The sequence below is a fragment of the Macrotis lagotis genome, chromosome 1 (genome assembly GCF_037893015.1).
Source record: "Macrotis lagotis isolate mMagLag1 chromosome 1, bilby.v1.9.chrom.fasta, whole genome shotgun sequence".
NCBI classification, from domain to species: domain Eukaryota; kingdom Metazoa; phylum Chordata; class Mammalia; order Peramelemorphia; family Peramelidae; genus Macrotis; species Macrotis lagotis.
In genome coordinates, this window is record NC_133658.1 from 773,118,891 (window position 1) to 773,138,700 (window position 19,810).

The following is a 19,810-nucleotide window of genomic DNA, read 5'->3' on the forward strand; positions in this document are numbered from 1 at the left end:
TGATGCAACCAGGTTCTGTGTAAATCTGACTGTGACTCCTCAGTATTTGAATTGCTTCTCTCTGTCCACTTGTGTGATTATTTCCTTGATCTTATTGTGAGGTTTGGCTACAATATTCCTTAGAGATTTTATTTTGGAATCCTGTTCAGGAGGTGATTAGTGGATTCTTTTTCAAATTAATTAAATAATTAATTAATTTTCATCCATATGCACAAGTATCTTTTTCAGTTACAAGATTTCCTTACATCCTCCCTTCCCACCTCCCTCCCCTCAGCAGCAGTCAGGTTAGCATTTTACATATTTTTGTTAAACATGTTTTCATATTAGTCATTTTCAGTATGAGGAATTAGGTTTAAAGGAAAAAGATACATATGAGATAAATTTTATAGTGTTCATCAGATTCTGAAGGAATTTTGTTTTGTTTTGTTTTGTTTTGTTTTTCTTCTTCTGGATGGGAATTACATTGTCCATGACTGGTCTAATATGGTCATCCTAGCTCTCTGAACTGCTGAAAGGAGCTGCTTCCATCAAGGATGATCATCTCACAATGTTGTTGTTAATGTGTACCTTATTCTCTTGACATCAAATCCTGTTAATCATTCCAAGTTTCTCTAGAGTCCAACCATTTATGGTTTATCATAGAACAATAATATTCTATAGTATTCATGTACCATAATTTATTTAGCCCTTCCCCCATTTGATGGACATCCCATCAATTTCCAATTCTTTGCCACTACAAAAAAGTGGTGCTATGAATATTTTGGAACATGTGGGACTTTTTCTGTTGGAGTCATTAGCTTCCATTAGTCCCAGTCTATTATTCAAGAAATTATTTTTCTTCAGTTAGCTTTTACATATCCTTTTTTTCCTTGGTCAATTATATTTTTAAAGGAGCTGTTATCTTTTTCTATTTGCCCATTTGAATTTTTGAAGGAATTATTTTCTTTTTGAATTTGCCTAATTGTATTTTTAAAGAATTTATTTTCTTCTGCCCCTTTTGGTTGCAAAATATTGATTTTCTCTTTCTTTTCTCAAATTTTCATTGATTCTTAAAATCCTTACTGAGCTCTTCAAAGAAGTCTTTCAGGGCTGGAGACCTGTTCAGATTCTCCTCCATAGCTTCACATTTAAAATCCTTTCTGCCCTCTTTTTCTGAGCTAGTGTTTTGCCTATCCTTATCTCTCTAAGGTAGCTTTCAATGGAACCTGCTTTTTGATGACCTTTCTTATTCATTTTGGGATTTATTACTGGATCCTAGACCAACATTCTTGTATTGGAGGAAGGACTTACTCAAAGGCTTTAGGTGTTGAGAACACTAGAGGTCAGCTTACTGATCTGGAACTGTTGATGTTATGAACTCCAGGAGAACTGGGAAGGAATGCCATAACCTCACTCTCTAGATTGTCAGCACTGTGGATGTCAGCTGCCCACTCCTGGGCTGTTGGGAATGGAGGGAAGCCTTGGACTTTCTCTGGGCTGTTCATCTGGCAGCCCCGTCACTGGGCTAAGTCTTCAGGTCTGGGAATGTCATCAGCACTGGGGATGTCAGCTGCCTATTCTCTGAGTCTTTGGGAAAGGTGGAAATACTTGGGGATGTTTCTGGGCTGTCAGCACTGAGAATACAAGGCCATCCCAGTTAAGAATGCCAGGGGTTCATCATCTTGGTGGTCTAGACCAGTCACACTGGGTTCTAGGCACCTGCTCACCCGCCATGCACAGCTGAATCCAAACTGCAAAAGCATCTGTTGAAAATCTTGCCAACAGCCAAGGATCTCAGGTTAGTCCCTGCCTCACCCCACCACTCATGCACTGGGTTTCTATTCTCTGCTTTGGGTACATTTATGTTCCCCTGTGACACTGGAAGACACTCCACTTTATTCTTCAATGTCTTTCTGTTGCTTCAAAATCTGTTAAGAGACTTGATAAATGTAATTTCTGAGGGAAACTAGGTGAGTTTAAAAAAGTTCCTGGTTTATCTCTGCCATCTTGGTCATAAGTCCTACTAAAGAAAAAAATCATCAAATCTCATTCCACTTTTCATCTGCTTCTCTACCTGTTCAATTCCATAGAACAAGATGCTCATGGTACACCCTGGCATCATTCTCCCTTACATCCTTTAGTTGCAAAGTCCTTGAGGACCCTGATTGTCTTTCTTCTTATTAATTTTATGCCTATCAGCACAATATCTAGCAAATAGTAGGATCCTATTAAATGTGTCTCAGATTGTTTTGGAATTTCTTACTGATCTAAGTTAATTGGGGCATTTCCATGCTGTGGAACAAGGAAAGAATTAGGGTTGAAAATAAGAAAAATTTCTTCCATAACCACTGGCTTTAGAGCATATATTCATATTTGTTTAGTTTAGATAATATCAGGATTAGAAGAAGAGGGACATAAAAAAGGGACATAAATTTAAAACAAGTTTATTTGACTCTGGAAGAGTGAGGACTCATAAGAAACATGGACTCCCAGATTTAGAGACATTTAAGAGGTCTGAATGATAACAAATTGTAGATTGGAGTCATAAGGTACCCTAGAGATAATTGAATCCAAACTCTTCATTTTATAAGTGAAGAAAGCAAGGCCCAAAGAGATAGATGAGATTTAAAAATTAAGGTCTAAGCAAGTTTAGTAGATCTTGCTAACTTTCATGCCTCTACCCTCAAGTCATGATTCTCTTTGGCCCTGAAAGCCAGAGTGAAATTGGATACTTTATAGTAAATATTTTTGGTGAAGCTTTATTTCTACTCTGTAGGCTAATGAAGAAAAGTGTTTGTACACTGCAAGCTTAATTATGTGGATATTGGATAAAAATGTCAAAAACCATATTGCATCTCCATGAAGATGCATAAGTATGTCATATCTGAACTATGACTGTGCTCTTCTGGTGATAGGTAAATTAATGTTTATCCTACATACTCTTTTGGGGTTTATAAGAACTCCCCTTCCCTTTGGGAAATTTTAAAATTATGGACTAGGCATCTACTTCACCATTACACCCACAATAGTCTCATTTCTTCTCCCCACCATCTCCTTTGTTCCACTGAGCACCAGGTATTTATGCAAACCAGGTTCTCCACAATATTACCCTAAATCTAAGTAGAAGTCCTAAGAGAGGAAATATTTTTTGGAAGTGGAAATGATGAGAACTTTAGAGGGCAATGACCCCTCCATCCAAAGAATTTATATTGAAGAAGGGAAGAAAACAATGGGAATAGTCTGAAGAATGAAATTTGGATGATGCAAAAGGAAATCATACAAGGAGAAAGATAAGTTGTATTGGTGTCCAGAGATTAATGTGGATGCAAAATGATCTAATCAACCAACTCAGAATTTAAAAAGAAATATGTGCTAAAAACCAGATAAAAGACTTGAATTTAACAGGTAATTAAAGAACAAAAGAAGAGAACAATGGAGCCCAATCCTCTAAAAATGTTGTGGGGAATGCTAAAGCTTGCAAAGGAAATGAAATATAATACTCAGAGCTTTTAAAACTACATTATAAGAAAATAAGGATAGGCTCTTTGATCAGGACAGATGGAATGATAACAACAGAGATTTTTTGTTTTTTGTTTTTCTCTGAAAAGAGAGTATTTACCCAAGAAAATTAAGAAGATGCTAGGAGAGCATTTAATTGTTCTTTAAGAATTCAAGTTTGCTCTTCATCCATCCCTTTTTCTCCCCTTTCCTTCCCTCTTCCACTCCTTTCCCTTCCTTCTCTTCTTTCCTTCCCTTTCCCTTGCTTCTCCTTCTTGCCTCCACTGTTTCTGACTTTAAAGGTCTAATTTTGAAGTTAATAAGTTTTTACTACATATATTTTTGGCCAAAGTCTGCATTTTTAGTCTCTGAGAATTATAAATAGGAAATGTTGTCTTGGTGAGTAAAAAAAAATGTCAGTTTTGCCCTGTCAAGGCCTATTCTTCTCCATTAGAATATTGATTCTACCTAGTTCAGTAATATCTGGTTATTCTTGTAATATTATTGATGGATATTTTACTTGAGTCAACAAATCAAAAGATGAGATATCTTGGAAGAGACCAAAAAAAAATCCTATATTTGTAAACATTCCTTCTTCAAACCTAAGTGGAATTCTTATTAATAAGAATTTGAAGCAATTATTATAACTTATAAGAGATCATAATATAAAACTATGTCATCTTTGTGCAGTGTCATTGGTTGCCTTACTCAGTTCATGGCTCTTTGTTTTTGGGTGTAAATATGCCTTACAAAATTTGTTTTGAGTAGCCATTTCTAAAGGACTACCATCTATAGGTTTCTAGGTAAATAACAGAGAATAAGCTTTCATGTATAATCTAAATTTCTATGGTTTCATTTTTATCCTAAAATTTAGTTCACAATAAAAATGAAAACCATTGCAATAAACATAAGGGGAAACCTAAAAGACATAACCAGAATTATGCAGAACTTCAGTCTTAACTAAATCAAATCACTTTACTTGAGGAGCATGTAGCACCTTATGAGCAGGTTAGATGCATATTCTATGCAACTGGAGGCAAAGAACAAGGAGTTAAAAACTTATATGCTTCAATTCCATAAAAAGAAGCAGTACTCTTAATCTAAGAGAATCCCAGGCCTCACCTTTTTGTTGGATATATAACTCTGGTCTCATTTAAGTTCCCTGCCTTTTTCTTACTATGTGCTTCTGGACCAAGGCTCAGAAATCAGGATCATCCACATTTTGATCAGATACAGGTGAGAGGCTCTGGCCTCCCAATCTCCTACAGTTTTAGGGTGCCTCTTTCTTTCTTTTCCCCTTCCTTTGTGGGTCCATCTTTGTTCTGAATGTTGCTCATGTCTCCTTAAAAACTTGTTTATGAACTTAAATAATAATAAATATGGATTAAGTAATATAATAATATTAAATAATCTAATCTAATATTAACATAATTAATATAATAATATATTGATAATATATGATAATAATAAATACAAAAAATTCAAATCATCTAGTCAAGATGAACTACATTTCAGGGTTTTGAAAAAACTGATAAATGTAATTGCAGCTGCCTTGTCAATGAGATTTGAAAGTTCATGGAAAATAGAGGACAAATAATCAGCTAATCAAGAAATATTTATTAAGCACCTACAATGTGCCAAGAGAACTGTGCTAAATATTTATGCTAAGCTAAATGTTCTGGTTTTCCAAAAGTGTCTTTGAAGCAGAAGATGTCCAGTAGAAAATCCCAATGATCTGTTTTGGCTAATAGTTTTGTCAATGACTTTGATAAAGACTTAGATAGTTTATTCATTAAAGTTGAAAGGGACAGCTAAAATACTAGGTGATCAAAGACAAGATTAAAAATGATTCTGACATATTAGAATAGTGAGCTAAAACTAATAGATCAAACTCAGTAGGAATGAATGCAGACACTTGTCCTTAGGATAAGAAAAACTAATCCCACAAATATAAATTGGGGAAAGTATGAGTAGATCAATAATAATTATTCTTAAAAAGTATCCAGGAATTTTAGTAGCCTGCAAATTCTATATGAATCAGGAGTGTAATGTGGAAGACAAAAAGAACTAATATAATCTTGAGCTCCCATTAGGAGGAATATGGTTTCCAGGAACAACAAGAAGGTCATAATCTCAATTTACTCTGCCCTTATCAGACTGCTTGTAGCATTGTATTTATATGGGTATTGTGATTTAAGAAGAACTTTGATAAGTTGGAAAGCAACCAGAATGAGAAAGAGTCTTAAGGTCATTATAAATAAGAATTAATTGAAGGGAGAAAACTGGGGCATAAGTAAAAGATGAACAGGATAACTGTTCATGTATGTATTTGAAGGACTGCTATATAGAGAAAAAGACCTGTTCTGGTTGATTACAGAGCATAGAACCAGGAATCAGTATAATTTCCTTCTGACTTAAATTAAGTAATATAGGGCAAAGAAAGAAGACTCAATGTATCACATGATTGACTGTATAAAACAACATTGATTGCTACATGTACTTCATTGTTAAGTAGACATAGTATGATGAAATGGAAAAAAGATGAATATGGAGGTAAAAAAACTAAATTCATATCTTATTTCTGTCACTATCTGTATTACTTTAGGCAAGTTACTTACCCTATTTGAAACTCAATTGTCTCATCTTCAAATTGAAGGAGTTGTAGTAGATGATCTCTAAGGTCCTTTCCAGCTTCAAAAACGTTATTTTAAAAATTGAACTTTATGTACAAATACATATTTATATTTTTAAGTAATCACATTTTCATATTATGTATATATTTTCTTCTTATATGACTTTATTTTGCTTTGCTTATGATTTTCTTCTCTTGGTATTTATTATTTATTGATAGTTATCATTTATAGTATTTTTAATGTATCTAAGCTAAAAATAATACTGGAATAAAATGAAAGAAATAGCAAATATTTTATCTGATTATCAGTAAAAATAATTCCTGAAAATTTTCATATATAATTATCAGATAAATGCTTTAAGAATGAGATTAACAATTCACATTTATTTGGAAAATTTTTTATAATGTACTCTCCTCAAAATTATTTTGAGAGGGAGATGTTATAATTTTTATTATCATCATTTTTTTCAGATAAAGAAATTGAAGCTCAGAAAACTGGACTTCCTTTACAGGTTCATATAATTGATAAATTTCAGAGCCAAGTTTTAGACTAATATCTCTCTCCTGACCCCAAGATTTTCAAGCCTGAGTAGGTTACTTGGATAATTAAGATACCATCATTAATCAATCAATTAATCAAGTAACATTTATTAAGCCCTTACTATGTACCAATCACTATGCTAAGTACTGATGATATAAAGCTCTAATCTCTTCCCTTGAGGAAGTTATATTCTAATGATGTAATGAACATGTAAATTAAATATGCTAAACTCAGGAAAGTTAGTATGAGAACAACATTAGGAATAAGGTGAATGATAAATTCACTTTTAAATGATGAATTTGAGGTGCTGGAATGATATCCAAATGGAGGAATTCAGGGGTAATTAGTTCAGGACTAGAACATAAGAGAAAAATAAAGGAACATATAGAGATAGATAAACATCTTTACAAATTGGTAATTTTCAGTATGAGGAATTGGGATTAAGGGAAAGAAATACATAAGAGGTAATTTTTATAAAATGTTCATCAGTTCTGAAGGATTTTGTTTTGGGGTTTTTTCTCCCTCTGGATGGGGATAATATAGTCCATAGCCAGTCTAATATGGTTGTCCTAGCTTTCTGAATTCCCAAGAGGAGCTGCTTCCATCAAGGTTGATCATTTCACAATGTTTTTATTTATATGTACATTGTTCTCTTGGTTCTTCTCCCTTCACTCAGCATCCGATCCTATAACTCATTCCATGCTCCTCTAGACTTCATTCATTCATGGTTTCTTATAGAACAATAATATTACATAGTATTCACATTCCATATCTTGTTTAGTTATTCCCCAATTGATGGACCATCACCTCAATTTCCAATTCTTTGCCACTACAAAAAGAACTGCTGTGAATATTTTGGAAGGGAACTTTTCCCATTTTTTTATGATTTCTTCTGGATATAGGCCTAGAATTGGAATTGCTGGGTCAAATGGAATGAGCAGTTTTATTATTTCTTGGACATAGTTTCATATTGTTCTCCAGAATAGTTAAAGCCAATCAAAATTCCACCAGCAATGTATCAACATCTCAATCCTCCTACAACCTCTCCAACATTGATCATTTTCCCTTTTTCTCACCTTAACCAATCTGTTAGATGTGAGGTGATAACTCATAGTTGTTTTAATTTGCTTTTCTCTAATCAATAATGATTTAGAGCATTTTTTCACTTAATTATATATGCTTTAATTTCTTCATTTGAAAACTGTCTCCTTTGACCATTTATCAATTGGGGAATGACTTGTAACATTATAAAATTGATGCAATTCTCTAAATGTTTTAGAAATGAGACCTTTATCAACCTTATGAAGATTATTTCCCAGCTTTCTGCTTTCCTTCTAATTTTGGCAGCATTGACTTTATTAGGGCAAAACCTTTTTAATTTAATATAGCCAAAATCATTCATTTTGCAGTTAATAAAGTGCTCTATATCTTGTTTGGTCATAAATTTATCTCCTTTCCATAGATCTAATAGAGTACTTGGCCTATTAATTTATCTTTGGTGTCACCATTTTTTTTTTAGTTTTTGCAAGGCAATGGGGTTAAGTGGCTTGCCCAAGGCCACACAGCTAGGTAATTATTAAGTGTCTGGGGCTGGATTTGAACTCAGGCATTCCTGACTCCAGGGCCAGTACTCCTGACTCCAGGGCTGGTGCTCTATCCACTGTGCCACCTACCTGTCCCCACTGCACCACCTAGTCACCCTATGGTGTCGCCATTTTGACTTTATTTTGGTATAAGATGTGAGACAAGGGTCTATGCTGGGTTTTTCCATAATATTTTCCAGTTTTCCCAACAATTTTTGTCAAATAGTGAGTTCTTATCCAAGAAACCAGTGTCTTTGGATTTATCAAAAACTAGATTGCCGTAGTCATTTTCTGTGGTTTCTTTAGAACCTATCCTAATCTACTGGTCCATTATGCCACACAGCTAGGTAATTATTAAGTGTCTGAGACCGGATTTGAACTCAGGTACTCCTGACTCCAGGGCTGATGCTCTATCCGCTGCATCACCTAGCTGCCCCTATTACTATATTTCTTTACCAGTGTCAGGCAGTTTTGATGACTGCTGCTTTATAGTATAGTTTTAGATCTGGTAGAACCAGACACCTTGCTTTATACATTTTTTCATCAGCTCCCTTGCTGTTCTTGACCTTTTATTACTCCAGATAAATGTTATTATTTTTTTCTAGCTGGGTAAAGTAACTATTTTGTACTTTGATTGGTATGGCACTGAATAAGTAATTTAATTTAAGTAGAATTGTCATTTTTATTATATTAGCTTGACCTAACCATGAGCAATTGATATTTTTCCAATTATTTAGATCTGACTGTATTTTGGTGAGAAGTGCTTTATAATTGTACTCTTATAGTTTCTGGGTTTGTCTTGGTGGGGATAGTCCAAGTATTTAATGTTGTCTATAGTTGCTTTATTTTCTAATTTATATTTTTATGTATTAATAAATTACTAAAATAGTCTTGTTTTAAGAGAAACAGTCTCCCCTTTCCCCCCCCCAATAAAAAAAACTCACAAAAAATAAAGTGAAAGAAAGGAAAAAAAATGTGTTTCAGTATGTGTTCAGATACCACTAGCTTTGTCTCTGGGATGGATCACATTCTTTATCATAAGTCCCTCAGAGAAGTTACTTCCATATTTTTTCCCACAATTGCTATTGCTATTGCTAATAGTAATTCCCTCCATCCATTCCTCCCCATTCCCATTTATTTTTATTTTCTCTGTCCTTTCACTCTGTTCCTCTTCAAAAGTATGCTATGGGGCAGGCAAGTGTTCAACAGACAGAGCACCAACCCTGAGACCAGGAGGACCCAAGTCCACATCCCACCCCAGTCATCCAGTAACCACTCAGTAATGTGGTCCTGGGCCAGCCACCCATCACCCAACCCCACCACCTTGCAAAAAAGCAAAAACTTATGTTGTATCTGACTGCCTTTTCCACAGGATCTACCCCCCTCCTCTGTCATCTACACTTGCCTTCCCCTCCCCCTGTACCGTTTCTCCCATCTCTTTCTCTCTTTTTTACTCTAGGGTAAGATAGATTTCTGTTTCCTCTTAAATGTGTATGTTGTTTCCTCTCTGAGCCATTTCTGATGAGAATAAAGGCTCACTCATTCCCTATCACCTTATCTCCTTCTATTCTATTGCAAAAGCTTTTTCTTGACTCTTTTAATAAAATATCTTAACCCATTCTATTTCTCCTTTCTCTTTCTCCCAGTCCATTCCTTTTTTGCCTAATGATTCCATCTTTATATTCAGCTCCCTCCTGTGCCTTGTCTCTATATGTTCCTTCTAACTGCTCTATGAAATGAAAAGGTTTATATGAGTATTATCAGTAACACCTTCCCATGATGGAATACATGCAGTTCAATATCATTAAGTCTCTCATAATTTTCCCTTCCTGTCCATCCTTTATACTTCACCTCATTCCTGTACTTGAAGATCAAACTTTCTATTCAGTTCTGGCCATTTCAACAGGAGCATTTGAAATTCCTTTATTTCATTGAATGTCCATCTTTTCTCCTGGATGAGGATGTTCAGTTTTGGTGGGTAGTTGATTCTGAGTTGTAATACAAGTTCTTTTACCTTCTGAAATATTACATTCCAAGCCCTATGAGCCCTAATGTGGATGCTGCTAAATCCTGTGCAATCCTGACTGTAGCTCCATGACATTTGAATTGTTTCATTCTGGCAGCTTGAAATATTTTTTCTCTGACTTAGGAGTTCTGAAATTTAGCTATAATAATCCTGGGGGTTATTTATTTTTTTTGGATCTCTTTCCAGAGATCAGTGGATTATCTTAGTTTCTATTTTGCCCTCTGCTTCTAGGATATCAGGGCAATTTTTCCTGTAGAAATTCTTTTAAAATGAAATCAAGACTCTCTTCCTGATCATAACTTTCAGGTAGCCCAATAATTATTAAATTGTCTCTTATCGATCTGTTCTCTAGGTCAGTTGTTTTTTCCAATGAGATATTTCACATTTTCTTCTAGTTTTTCATTCTTTTGGTATTGTTTTATAATTTCTTGATTCCTGGTGAAAGTCATCAGCTTCCTTTAACTCCATTTCACATTTGAAGGTGTTATTTTCTTCAGAGAGCTTTCTTATCTCCTTTTCCATCTGGTGAATTCTGCCTTTTATGGTCTTCTCATTAACATTTTGAACTGCTTTTTCCATTTGACTTAAATTGATTTTTTAACATGTTGTTTTCTTTGGCATTTTTTGTATCTCCTTGACTAAGCTGCTGACTTGTTTTTCATGTTTTTCCTGAATTGCTCTCATTTATCTCCCCAATTTTTCCTCTACCTCCCTTACTTGATTTTCAAAATCTTTTTTTGAGCTCTGCCATAGCTTGAAACCTAATTCCTATTTTTCTTGGAGGCTTTGGATACAGAAGCTTAGACTTTGCCATCTTCTGAGAGTGTTTTTTTTATCCTCCATGGGACCAAAGTAATTGTCTATGGTTAGGTTTCTTTTTTTCTATTTACTTATTTTCCCAGACTGTGCCCTGGTTTTGAGGTACTTCCCAAGCTTTTGAATGTTATTGGGATCCTCCTGCAAGAATTACCTTCAGTATCTTATGAGAGACTGTGACTGCTCTCCTGGCCTGTGTTCTACTCTGTGGATGACCACAAGCACTTCCCTCTGCTCTAGAGCTGTGAGGAGGATCCCTGCTCTATGCAGTAAGGAACTCCAGACTGCAACCAGGGTCTGAATATGGACAAAGCACAAGAGTCCTGTCCCAGGGACAGAGGAGAGACCTTGACAGTCTCCCCACCCCTTTACCTTCAGTGTGTTGAGCACTCTGGGAGCAACTGTGGGATTACTCCCTGCTGGGTGGCTCCATGGACCTGCATCCATCTCCAGGGAACTGGGCTCTGCTGAGGACCACAACTGCAATGAGGGCCACATTAGCCTGGGCTCCACAATCACTCTGACAGAGGTTATCCAAGTCAAAATTTTAAGGTTTTTGGAATATTTTGGAAGAGAGCTCTTGGGAAATCCTTTCCTCATGCTGCCATCTTGGCTCCACCCAATAAATACTTTAAATGGAATTTTTCTTTCTGGCTCTTGCTCTTGGATTTTGGTGTTCAGATATAGAAAAGTTGATGATTTATATGGGTTATTTTATATCCTGCTCCTTTGCTGAATTTGTTAATTGTTTAAAGGAGTTTGTTAGATGATTTTCTCAGATCCTCTAAATATACTATCATACCATCTGCAAAGAGTAAAAGCTTTCTTTTCTCATTGCCAATTCTGATTCCTTCAATTTCTTTTTACTTCTCTTATTGATAAAGGTAGCATTTCTAATACTATATTAAATAGTAATGGTGATAATGCATTCTTGTTTTACCCCTGATTTTAGTGGAAATGCTCTGAGTTTAATCCCATTACACATATTTGTTGATGGTTTTAGACAGATGCTATTTATTATTTTATGGAAAACTCCATTCATTCCTAAACTTTCTAGGGTTTTTAATAGGAATGGATGTTGTGTTTTTATCAAAGGCTTTTTCAGCATCAAATCAGATAATCATATGATTTCTGTTGGTTTTGCTATTGATATGTTCAATTATGTAGAATGTTTTTCTAATATTGAACCATCCCTCCCTACCTGATATAAATCTTACCTGATCATGGTGTATTATCCTAGTAATAGCATGCTGTAGTCCCATTGCTAAAATTTTATTTAAAAATTTTGCATCAATATTCATTAGGGAGATTAGTCCATAATTTTCTTTGTCTGTTTTGGTACTTCCTGGTTAAGTTATCAACACCATTTTGGTATTATAAAAGGAATTTGGCAGAACTCTTTTTTTCTCCTATTTTTAAAAATAATATATGTAGAATAGGAATTAATTGTTCCTTAAATTCTTGATAGAATTTACTTGTAAATCCATCTGGACCTGGAGAATTTTTCTTAGGTAGTTTACTGATGGTCTCTTCAATTTCTTTTTCTGAAATGGGGAAATTTAAGTATTTTATTTCCTCTTTTGTTAATCTGGGAAGTTTGTATTTTTGTAAATATTTATCCATTTCATTCAGTAATCAAATTTATTGGCACATAGTTCAGCAGAGTAGACAAATTTTCTCTTAAATTTCCTCCTCCTTCTTGGTTAGTTCACCCTCTTTGTTTTTGATTCTGGCAATTTGGTTATCTTCCTTCTTTTTTTTTTTTGAAAACCAAATTAACCAAATCTAGTTTATTGATTTTTTTCCATTAAACCAATTCTTAGTTAAAAAATTTTATTAACCTGCTCTTGCGACTCAGAATTTCTAATTTGCATTTAATTGGGGATCTTTAATTTGTTCTTTTTCTAGCTTTTTTAGTTGCATACCCCATTCATTGATCTCCTCTTTCTCTATTTCATTCATATAGACATTTAGAGTTACATAGCTTCTCTTCAAAACTACCTTGGCTGTATCCCATAAATTTTAGAATAATGTCCTATTAGTATATTCTCTTGAATATAATTGATTATTTCTATTATTTTCTATTTGATCCACCCATTATTTAAGATTAAATTATTTAGTTTCCATTTAGTTTTTTTGGTGATCCTTTATTATATGTAATTTTTATTGCATCATAGTCTGAAAAGTATGTATTTATTATTTCTGCCTTTCTGCATTTGATTATAATATTTTTGTACCTTAGTACATGGTCAGTTTTGGTGTGTAGGTACCATGTACAATTGAGAAAAAGGTATATTCTTTTCTCTTTCCATTAAGTTTTCTCCAGAGTTCTATCATATCTAAGTTTTCTAAGATTTCATGCACCTTCTTAACTTCCTTCTTGTTTATTTTTAGTTAGATTTTATCTAGGTCTGAGAGAAGGAGGTTGAATCCCCCCATTATTAAAGTTTTGTTGGCTGTGTCTCCTTGTAATTCACTCAGCTTTTCCTCAAGGAATTTGGATGCTATAACACTAAGTGCATACTTGTTTAATAATTTTCATTGTCAATAGTGCCTTTTGAGAAGATGAATTTCCTTCCTTATCCCTTTTAATGAGATCAATTTTTTATTTTATTTTATCTGAAATCAGGATTGCCACCCTTCACTTTTTTATTTCAGTTGAAGCATAATATATTTTGCTCCATCCTTTTACCTTTACTTTATGTGTATCTCTCTGCTGCAAATGCGTTTCTTGTAAACAACATATAATAGGATTCTGGTTTTTAATCCATTTTGCTATCTGCTTCCATTTTATGGGAACAGTCATCCCATTCAAATTTACAGTTAAGCTTACCAATTCTGTATTTCCCTCTGGGCTATCTTTCTCCATTTGTAGTTTTCTCTTATCCCACCTCACCAAAATTTTACTTCCTTTCCCCTTTAACTTTTCTTCTGAAATTTAACTTCCAGTTTATTTTCACTTATACCTTCTTCTTCCCTTTAAATAGTCCCTTCTTCCCTTATCTTTCCCTTTTTCTGTTTTCCACTCCCTTCTTTGTAGATTAGGATAGATTTTTAAACCAAAGTGGCAAAGTATCTTATTCCCTCTCTAGGTCAAATCTATTGAATAGAATTAACTCAGTCTTCATACTTTCCCTTCTTTCCCTCTAAATTATAAATCTTTGTGCCTCTTCACCTGGAGTTATTAATCTCAGGTATCATCAATCATAGTTTGATTATTTGACTTCTTGATAAGCTCATATTGTTATCAAAGTATCATCACAGATTTGATTGCTTGATAAGCAACATTGTCTTAAATTATATCAAATTATAATTATAATCATTTTTTACCTCACCCCCTTTCAAGCACACTCCAAGGACACACAATCCTCCTCATGGTCCAAAGTACCACTGAAAGCCAAATCATGTCTTGAACTATTTGTACTCCTCCCCCAGACCTATTTTCTCTCCCACACTTTACCTCCTCTCCCCATCCAGGTTACTTAACCCCTTATCAAGTGAAGCATGGATTAAGTCAAACCCTGATTTAATTAACTACAAGAATCCTAAAAGGACTCTACAGACTGGACGGCTCTGGAGGTCTCACTTGAGAACTTTACTAAAGATTGTAAATTTTGGAAAGCACTGATTTAGGACCACCCAGTTTGTGATGTCCTCATCAGCCAAAGTATTAAGCTTTGTCAGCACAATAGAATTAAAATGGGTCAAAGGATAATGAGATACTTAAGTTTTAAGTTAACACCTCTGCTTTTCATCAGAACTTTTTGTGTCAAACATAATGATGCCATCTTGGATTCTTCAATGGAGAGACAAGACCAACTATACCCATATTCTTTAAGTCTAATTTCTTCAATTATATTCAACCCCTTAATTATCTTAAGAGAAGTAAAGTTCTCAAGAATTAAAAGTATTCTATCTTCTCTTTTAGGATTATATACAATTTGATGTTCTTGACCAACATTTGTTTCGCCTTGTTTTTTCCTTCCCCTTTTCATTTACCTTTTTATGCAGCTCTTGAGTAGAGAATCTGGTGACTGGATTCTCTGTTCAGTTCTGGTCTTTGTGTCAAGAAATTCTGGAAGTCCCCTAGTTCACTGACCATTCATCTTTTTCCCTGACAATATATGCTAAGTTTTGCAGGATAGTAAATTCTGGGTTGTAATCCAAGATCCTTTGCCCTTTTATATATGGTTTTCCCAGTTTACTGGTCCTTCACTGTTGAAGTTGACAAATCTTGTGTGAGTCTGATTGTATTTCCTTTGTATTTAAATTGATTTCTTTTTTGCTACTTGCAGTATTATCTCCTTTATTTGAGAGTTATAGAATTTGGCTGTAAAAGTCCTTGGAGTTTTTACCCTGGGATTTATTTCTGGAGGGGTTCTGTGAATTCTTTCTTGTTCCAGCAGATTTGGATGGTTTTCCATAATGATATCCTACATGATGTTTTCCAGGTTCTTTTTTTTTTGACTTAGGCTTCTGGTCATCTGATGATTCATAGATTGTCTCTTCTGGATCTATTTAACAGGTCATTCATTTTCCCTAAAAGGTACTTTATGCTTTCTTCAATTTCTTTGATCTTTTTATTTTGTTTAATGGAATCTTGTAGTCCAGTAGATTCATTGGTTTCTATTAGTTAAATTCTCATTTTTAGGGTATTATGTTCTTTAATCATCTTTTGTGTTTACTTTTTAAAGGTGTTGAATTCTCTGGTCAATTTTTCATAATTTTCCTGTATGATCCTCATTTCTTTTTTTCCATTTTTCTTCTTCCTCTCTTCTTTGGTCTTTGAATTCTTTTTTAAACTCTTCAATGAGCTTTTGGATTTTATTTCAATTCATAGAATGTTTTGAGACTTCCTCTGCGAGTGATTTTTCACAGATTTATTCTTCAGTCATGAACTTGTTATCTTTGTGAAGTAATTTTCTGTAGTTAGTGCTCTTTTAGTTTCTCAGCTCATTTTTTTGTTTGTTTTAGCTGGGCTCCTGTGGTATAAGGAGTAGACTATTTTTTTTTTTTTGCTGGGACTGGGGTCTGATCCCTGACTTATTGTTGGCCAAGATGTTGCCTATACAGTCCAGGCCTTGTCTTTGCAGAGTTTTGTTTCCTTCTTTATGTCCAGGTTCTGACTTAACAGAGGATTGTTCCCAATCCATTCCTGTCTTTTACCCCATTGCTCTTAGGGTTCATATTTTGTTTGGGGACCCTTTCTGCTAGCTTGCTATCTAGATGCTGGGATCTCTGCTGTTGTCAAGCTGTCAGGACCTGGACTACACTGTGGCTAAAAGCCCCTGACTGGCTTTCGCACTCTTCCACTTCCTGAGGCTTTACTTCCCCCTTTTCCCCCTAAGAGACCTTCACTGAAGATCCTCCATGATGTCTACCATTGACAACTTCTTTGAATCTTCTCTTTTTCTTGATAGGATCTGTAGTTTGAATGTCAGAGCAAAAGCTTCATTTTCTTTTGTAGTGAAAAGCTCTGGAAGCATGTTGTCTTCATGCTGCCATCCTGGCTCCCTGTCATGACCTATTCTTAAGGAAGCTGTGTTAATCACTTTGCTAAATGTTGATTAACCATCTCTTTGTTGATCAAAAAATTAAATCTTCCCAGGATCAATCAAATTCAGCATCCCATCATAGTATCTCTATTCTCTTAGCTTATTTGAAACTCAGTATATTTCCCCTTTTCCAGTACCATGGTACTTTTACTGCTCCTCAGAACAGTTAAAGTATCTGACAGAGACTCATCAATGGCATCTACCAATCTTTCAGTACCGATTAAGTAATTAATCAGATCAATTAAAGGCTATTTTATTATCACCTTCTTATCACCTCACCACTATATCAGCTCACCATTAGACATTTTTTGTTTTATCATTTCTAATGTAAAGGCCATTTCCCCTGACAGAAAAATAAGAAAAGTCAGAATAAAGCAATTCTGCCTCTCTCGTCAGTTATTAAAAATTTTTAAAAAACAAAACAAAATACTTTCTTATTGTCTTAAGGTTTCCCCATCAGCTTCATCTCATTTAGAACCTTAGTACTCTAAGCACTTTATATATGAATGTGCCATGGTCTTATATTAATCTTCTGATACCTCCCATTGTTTCCAACTTCTGCAGCTATCATTTTAAAATCTAAGTTATTTGGCAAGTTCCCTCTTCCTTGTTTTTCTTTGAGCTTTAAGAATTTCATTCTTGATATTTCCCTCTTCCCTCTTGGCTAACTTACCTGATAAAACTGTAGTCCAGAAGATTCTACAGATCCTTCCTCTGAGCCCTTTAAAATCTGCTTTACCCAAATCTAGAGTATATATCAAACTGCACTTGACTTTTCAGTCTCAGGTCTAGAAAGTGGTAACCTCCTTCCAGATTTCTCATCATTTTCACTCCACCAATCATATCTTATCTTTCTATGAAAACCATACCCAGAATAAAATTACTACTTGTTGATTCTACCACACTAGGCAGTTGAAATGATAATTTAGAGAAGTCAAGAGGTGCTTAGATCCTTAGCTTTTGACAGAGAACTCCAGCAAATACTTAGATAATTGAAGTCTCATATCATTATCATGTAATGTCTGCTTGCAAAACCTGTGCTCTGTTTAACGAACTCTTCATTTATTTGTTCTTTCTTTTCAGAAAATCTGTATTACACTTCCATGACAAAATCTTTCTTGTTTCTCCTTAACATTATTATTATCCAAATGTTCTCCACTATGCTTTCTCACTCCACCCTGGATTTCCTAGATTCCAAAGTCCCTAGATTTCATTAAATTAGTATATCATCCTGATAAACAGTACCAATGAAAAGACAGAAGGCAAACCAATTCTTTTTTTAATTTGTTATATTTATTATTTTTATTCTTCCCATTACAAGTAAAAAGTGTTTTTTTTAACATTCATTTTTAACACTTTGAATTTCAAATTTGCTCCTTTCCTCCTCTCTCCATAGCCCTCATTGAGAAGACGAACAATTCAGTATAGGTTACACATGTGTAGCCATGCAAAACATTTCCATAATAGTCATGGTATGAAAGAAAATATAGCCCCTCCCCAAACAAAACCCTCAAGAAAAATAAAATAAAAAAATATGCTTCAACCTATATTCAGTCACCATTAGTTCTTTATCTGGGAATAGATAACTTTTTTCATCTTCAGTCCTTCAGAATTGTATCATTGTATTGATGCGAATTGCTAAAATTGTCATAACTGATCATCTGACAATATTGCTGTTACTTTGTACACAGTACACTTAAGTATTTATAGGTTTTTCTGAAAGCATCCTGCTCATCACTTTTTAGAGCAAAATAGTTTTCCATAATAATGACAAAAAAAATTTATTCAGTCATTCCCAATTGTTGGACATCCCTTCCAATTCCAATTCTTTGCTACCAGAAGAGAGCTGCTATAAATATTTTTGTATATGTAGATCCCTTTCCTTTTTATTTTCATCTCTTTTGGGATATAGACCTAATAGTGATATATCTAGGTCAAAAGGAATGTATGATTTTATGACTCTTAGAGCATAGCTCCAAATTTCTCTATAGAATGCTTGAATGAGTTCACAACTCCACCAACAACAATGCATTAATGTCTCCTTTTTTCCATATCCACTCCAACATTTGTAATTTTCCTTTTCTGTTCTGTTAATCTATCTAATAGGTATGAAGAAGTAATTTAGGATTGTTTTAATTGTCATTTCTCCAATCAACACTGAGTTAGAGTATTCTTTTTTCATATGGTTATAGATAGCTTTGATTCCTTCATCTGAAAGTTGGTATATATTTTGGTCACTTATCAACCAGGGAATGGTTCTTCTTTTTATAAATATGACTCAGTTTGAAGGGAGAATAACCAAGAGAACAATGTACACATTAACAGCAACATTGTGAAATTATCAACCTTGATGGAAGCAGCTCCTCTCAGAAGTTCAGAGAGCTAGGACAACCATTTTAGACCAGCTATGGACAATGTTAGGCCCATTCAGAGGAAGAAAAGAAAGACAAAACAAAACAAAGAAAACCCTTCAAAATCTGATGAACACTTTATAAAAATGATTTCTTATGTGTCTCTTTCCCTTAATCCCAATTCCTCATTCTGAAAATGACTAATCTGTAAACATGTGTATCAAAAATATGTATGTACAATGCTAACCTGACCATTCCTCTTTGCTGCTGAAGAGAGGGGGGGTGGGAAAGGAGGGTGGAAAGAAATTTTGTAACTCAAAAATACACATGTGCATATGGATAAAAAAAATAAAAATTAAATTAAAAAATTGACTCAGTTCTCTATAGTTTTGAGAAATGAGACCCTTATAAAACTAACTTGCCTTAAATTTTTTCACAATTATTGATAACTGTATTTCCCTCCATCCTATTTCTCTCCCTTTTTATTTGATTCTCTCTCTCTCTCTCTCTCTCTCTCTCTCTCTCTCTCTCTCTCTCTCTCTCTCTCCTTTCACCCTATCCCTTCTCAAAGGTTTTTGCTTCTGACTACTGCCTCCCTCAATCTAAGGCAAGTCCATTCTTACCAACTTTTGCTAGATATGCTTCATCCCTGTCAAGAAATCTGTCATCCCTGCAAGAAAAAATGGATTTTAAGGTGTATGGGGAGAGAAGTAATTATGATTGGACAGAGAAGGTTCTGGGGAAGAAGTAGTATGTTTATTTGAGGGGGAAAATAAGCAGTAGAAAGCTATTTATTTAATATTTCTAAGGAAAATTACTTTGATCATTA

The 19,810-nt window shown here is 34.4% G+C and overlaps 1 protein-coding gene across 1 annotated transcript in view; it reads left to right on the top strand.

The window, feature by feature from the left end:
- CNTN5 (contactin 5) overlaps window positions 1-19,810 on the top strand; it is a 566,822-nt gene that overhangs the window by 327,332 nt on the left and 219,680 nt on the right. The window lies entirely within an intron of this gene.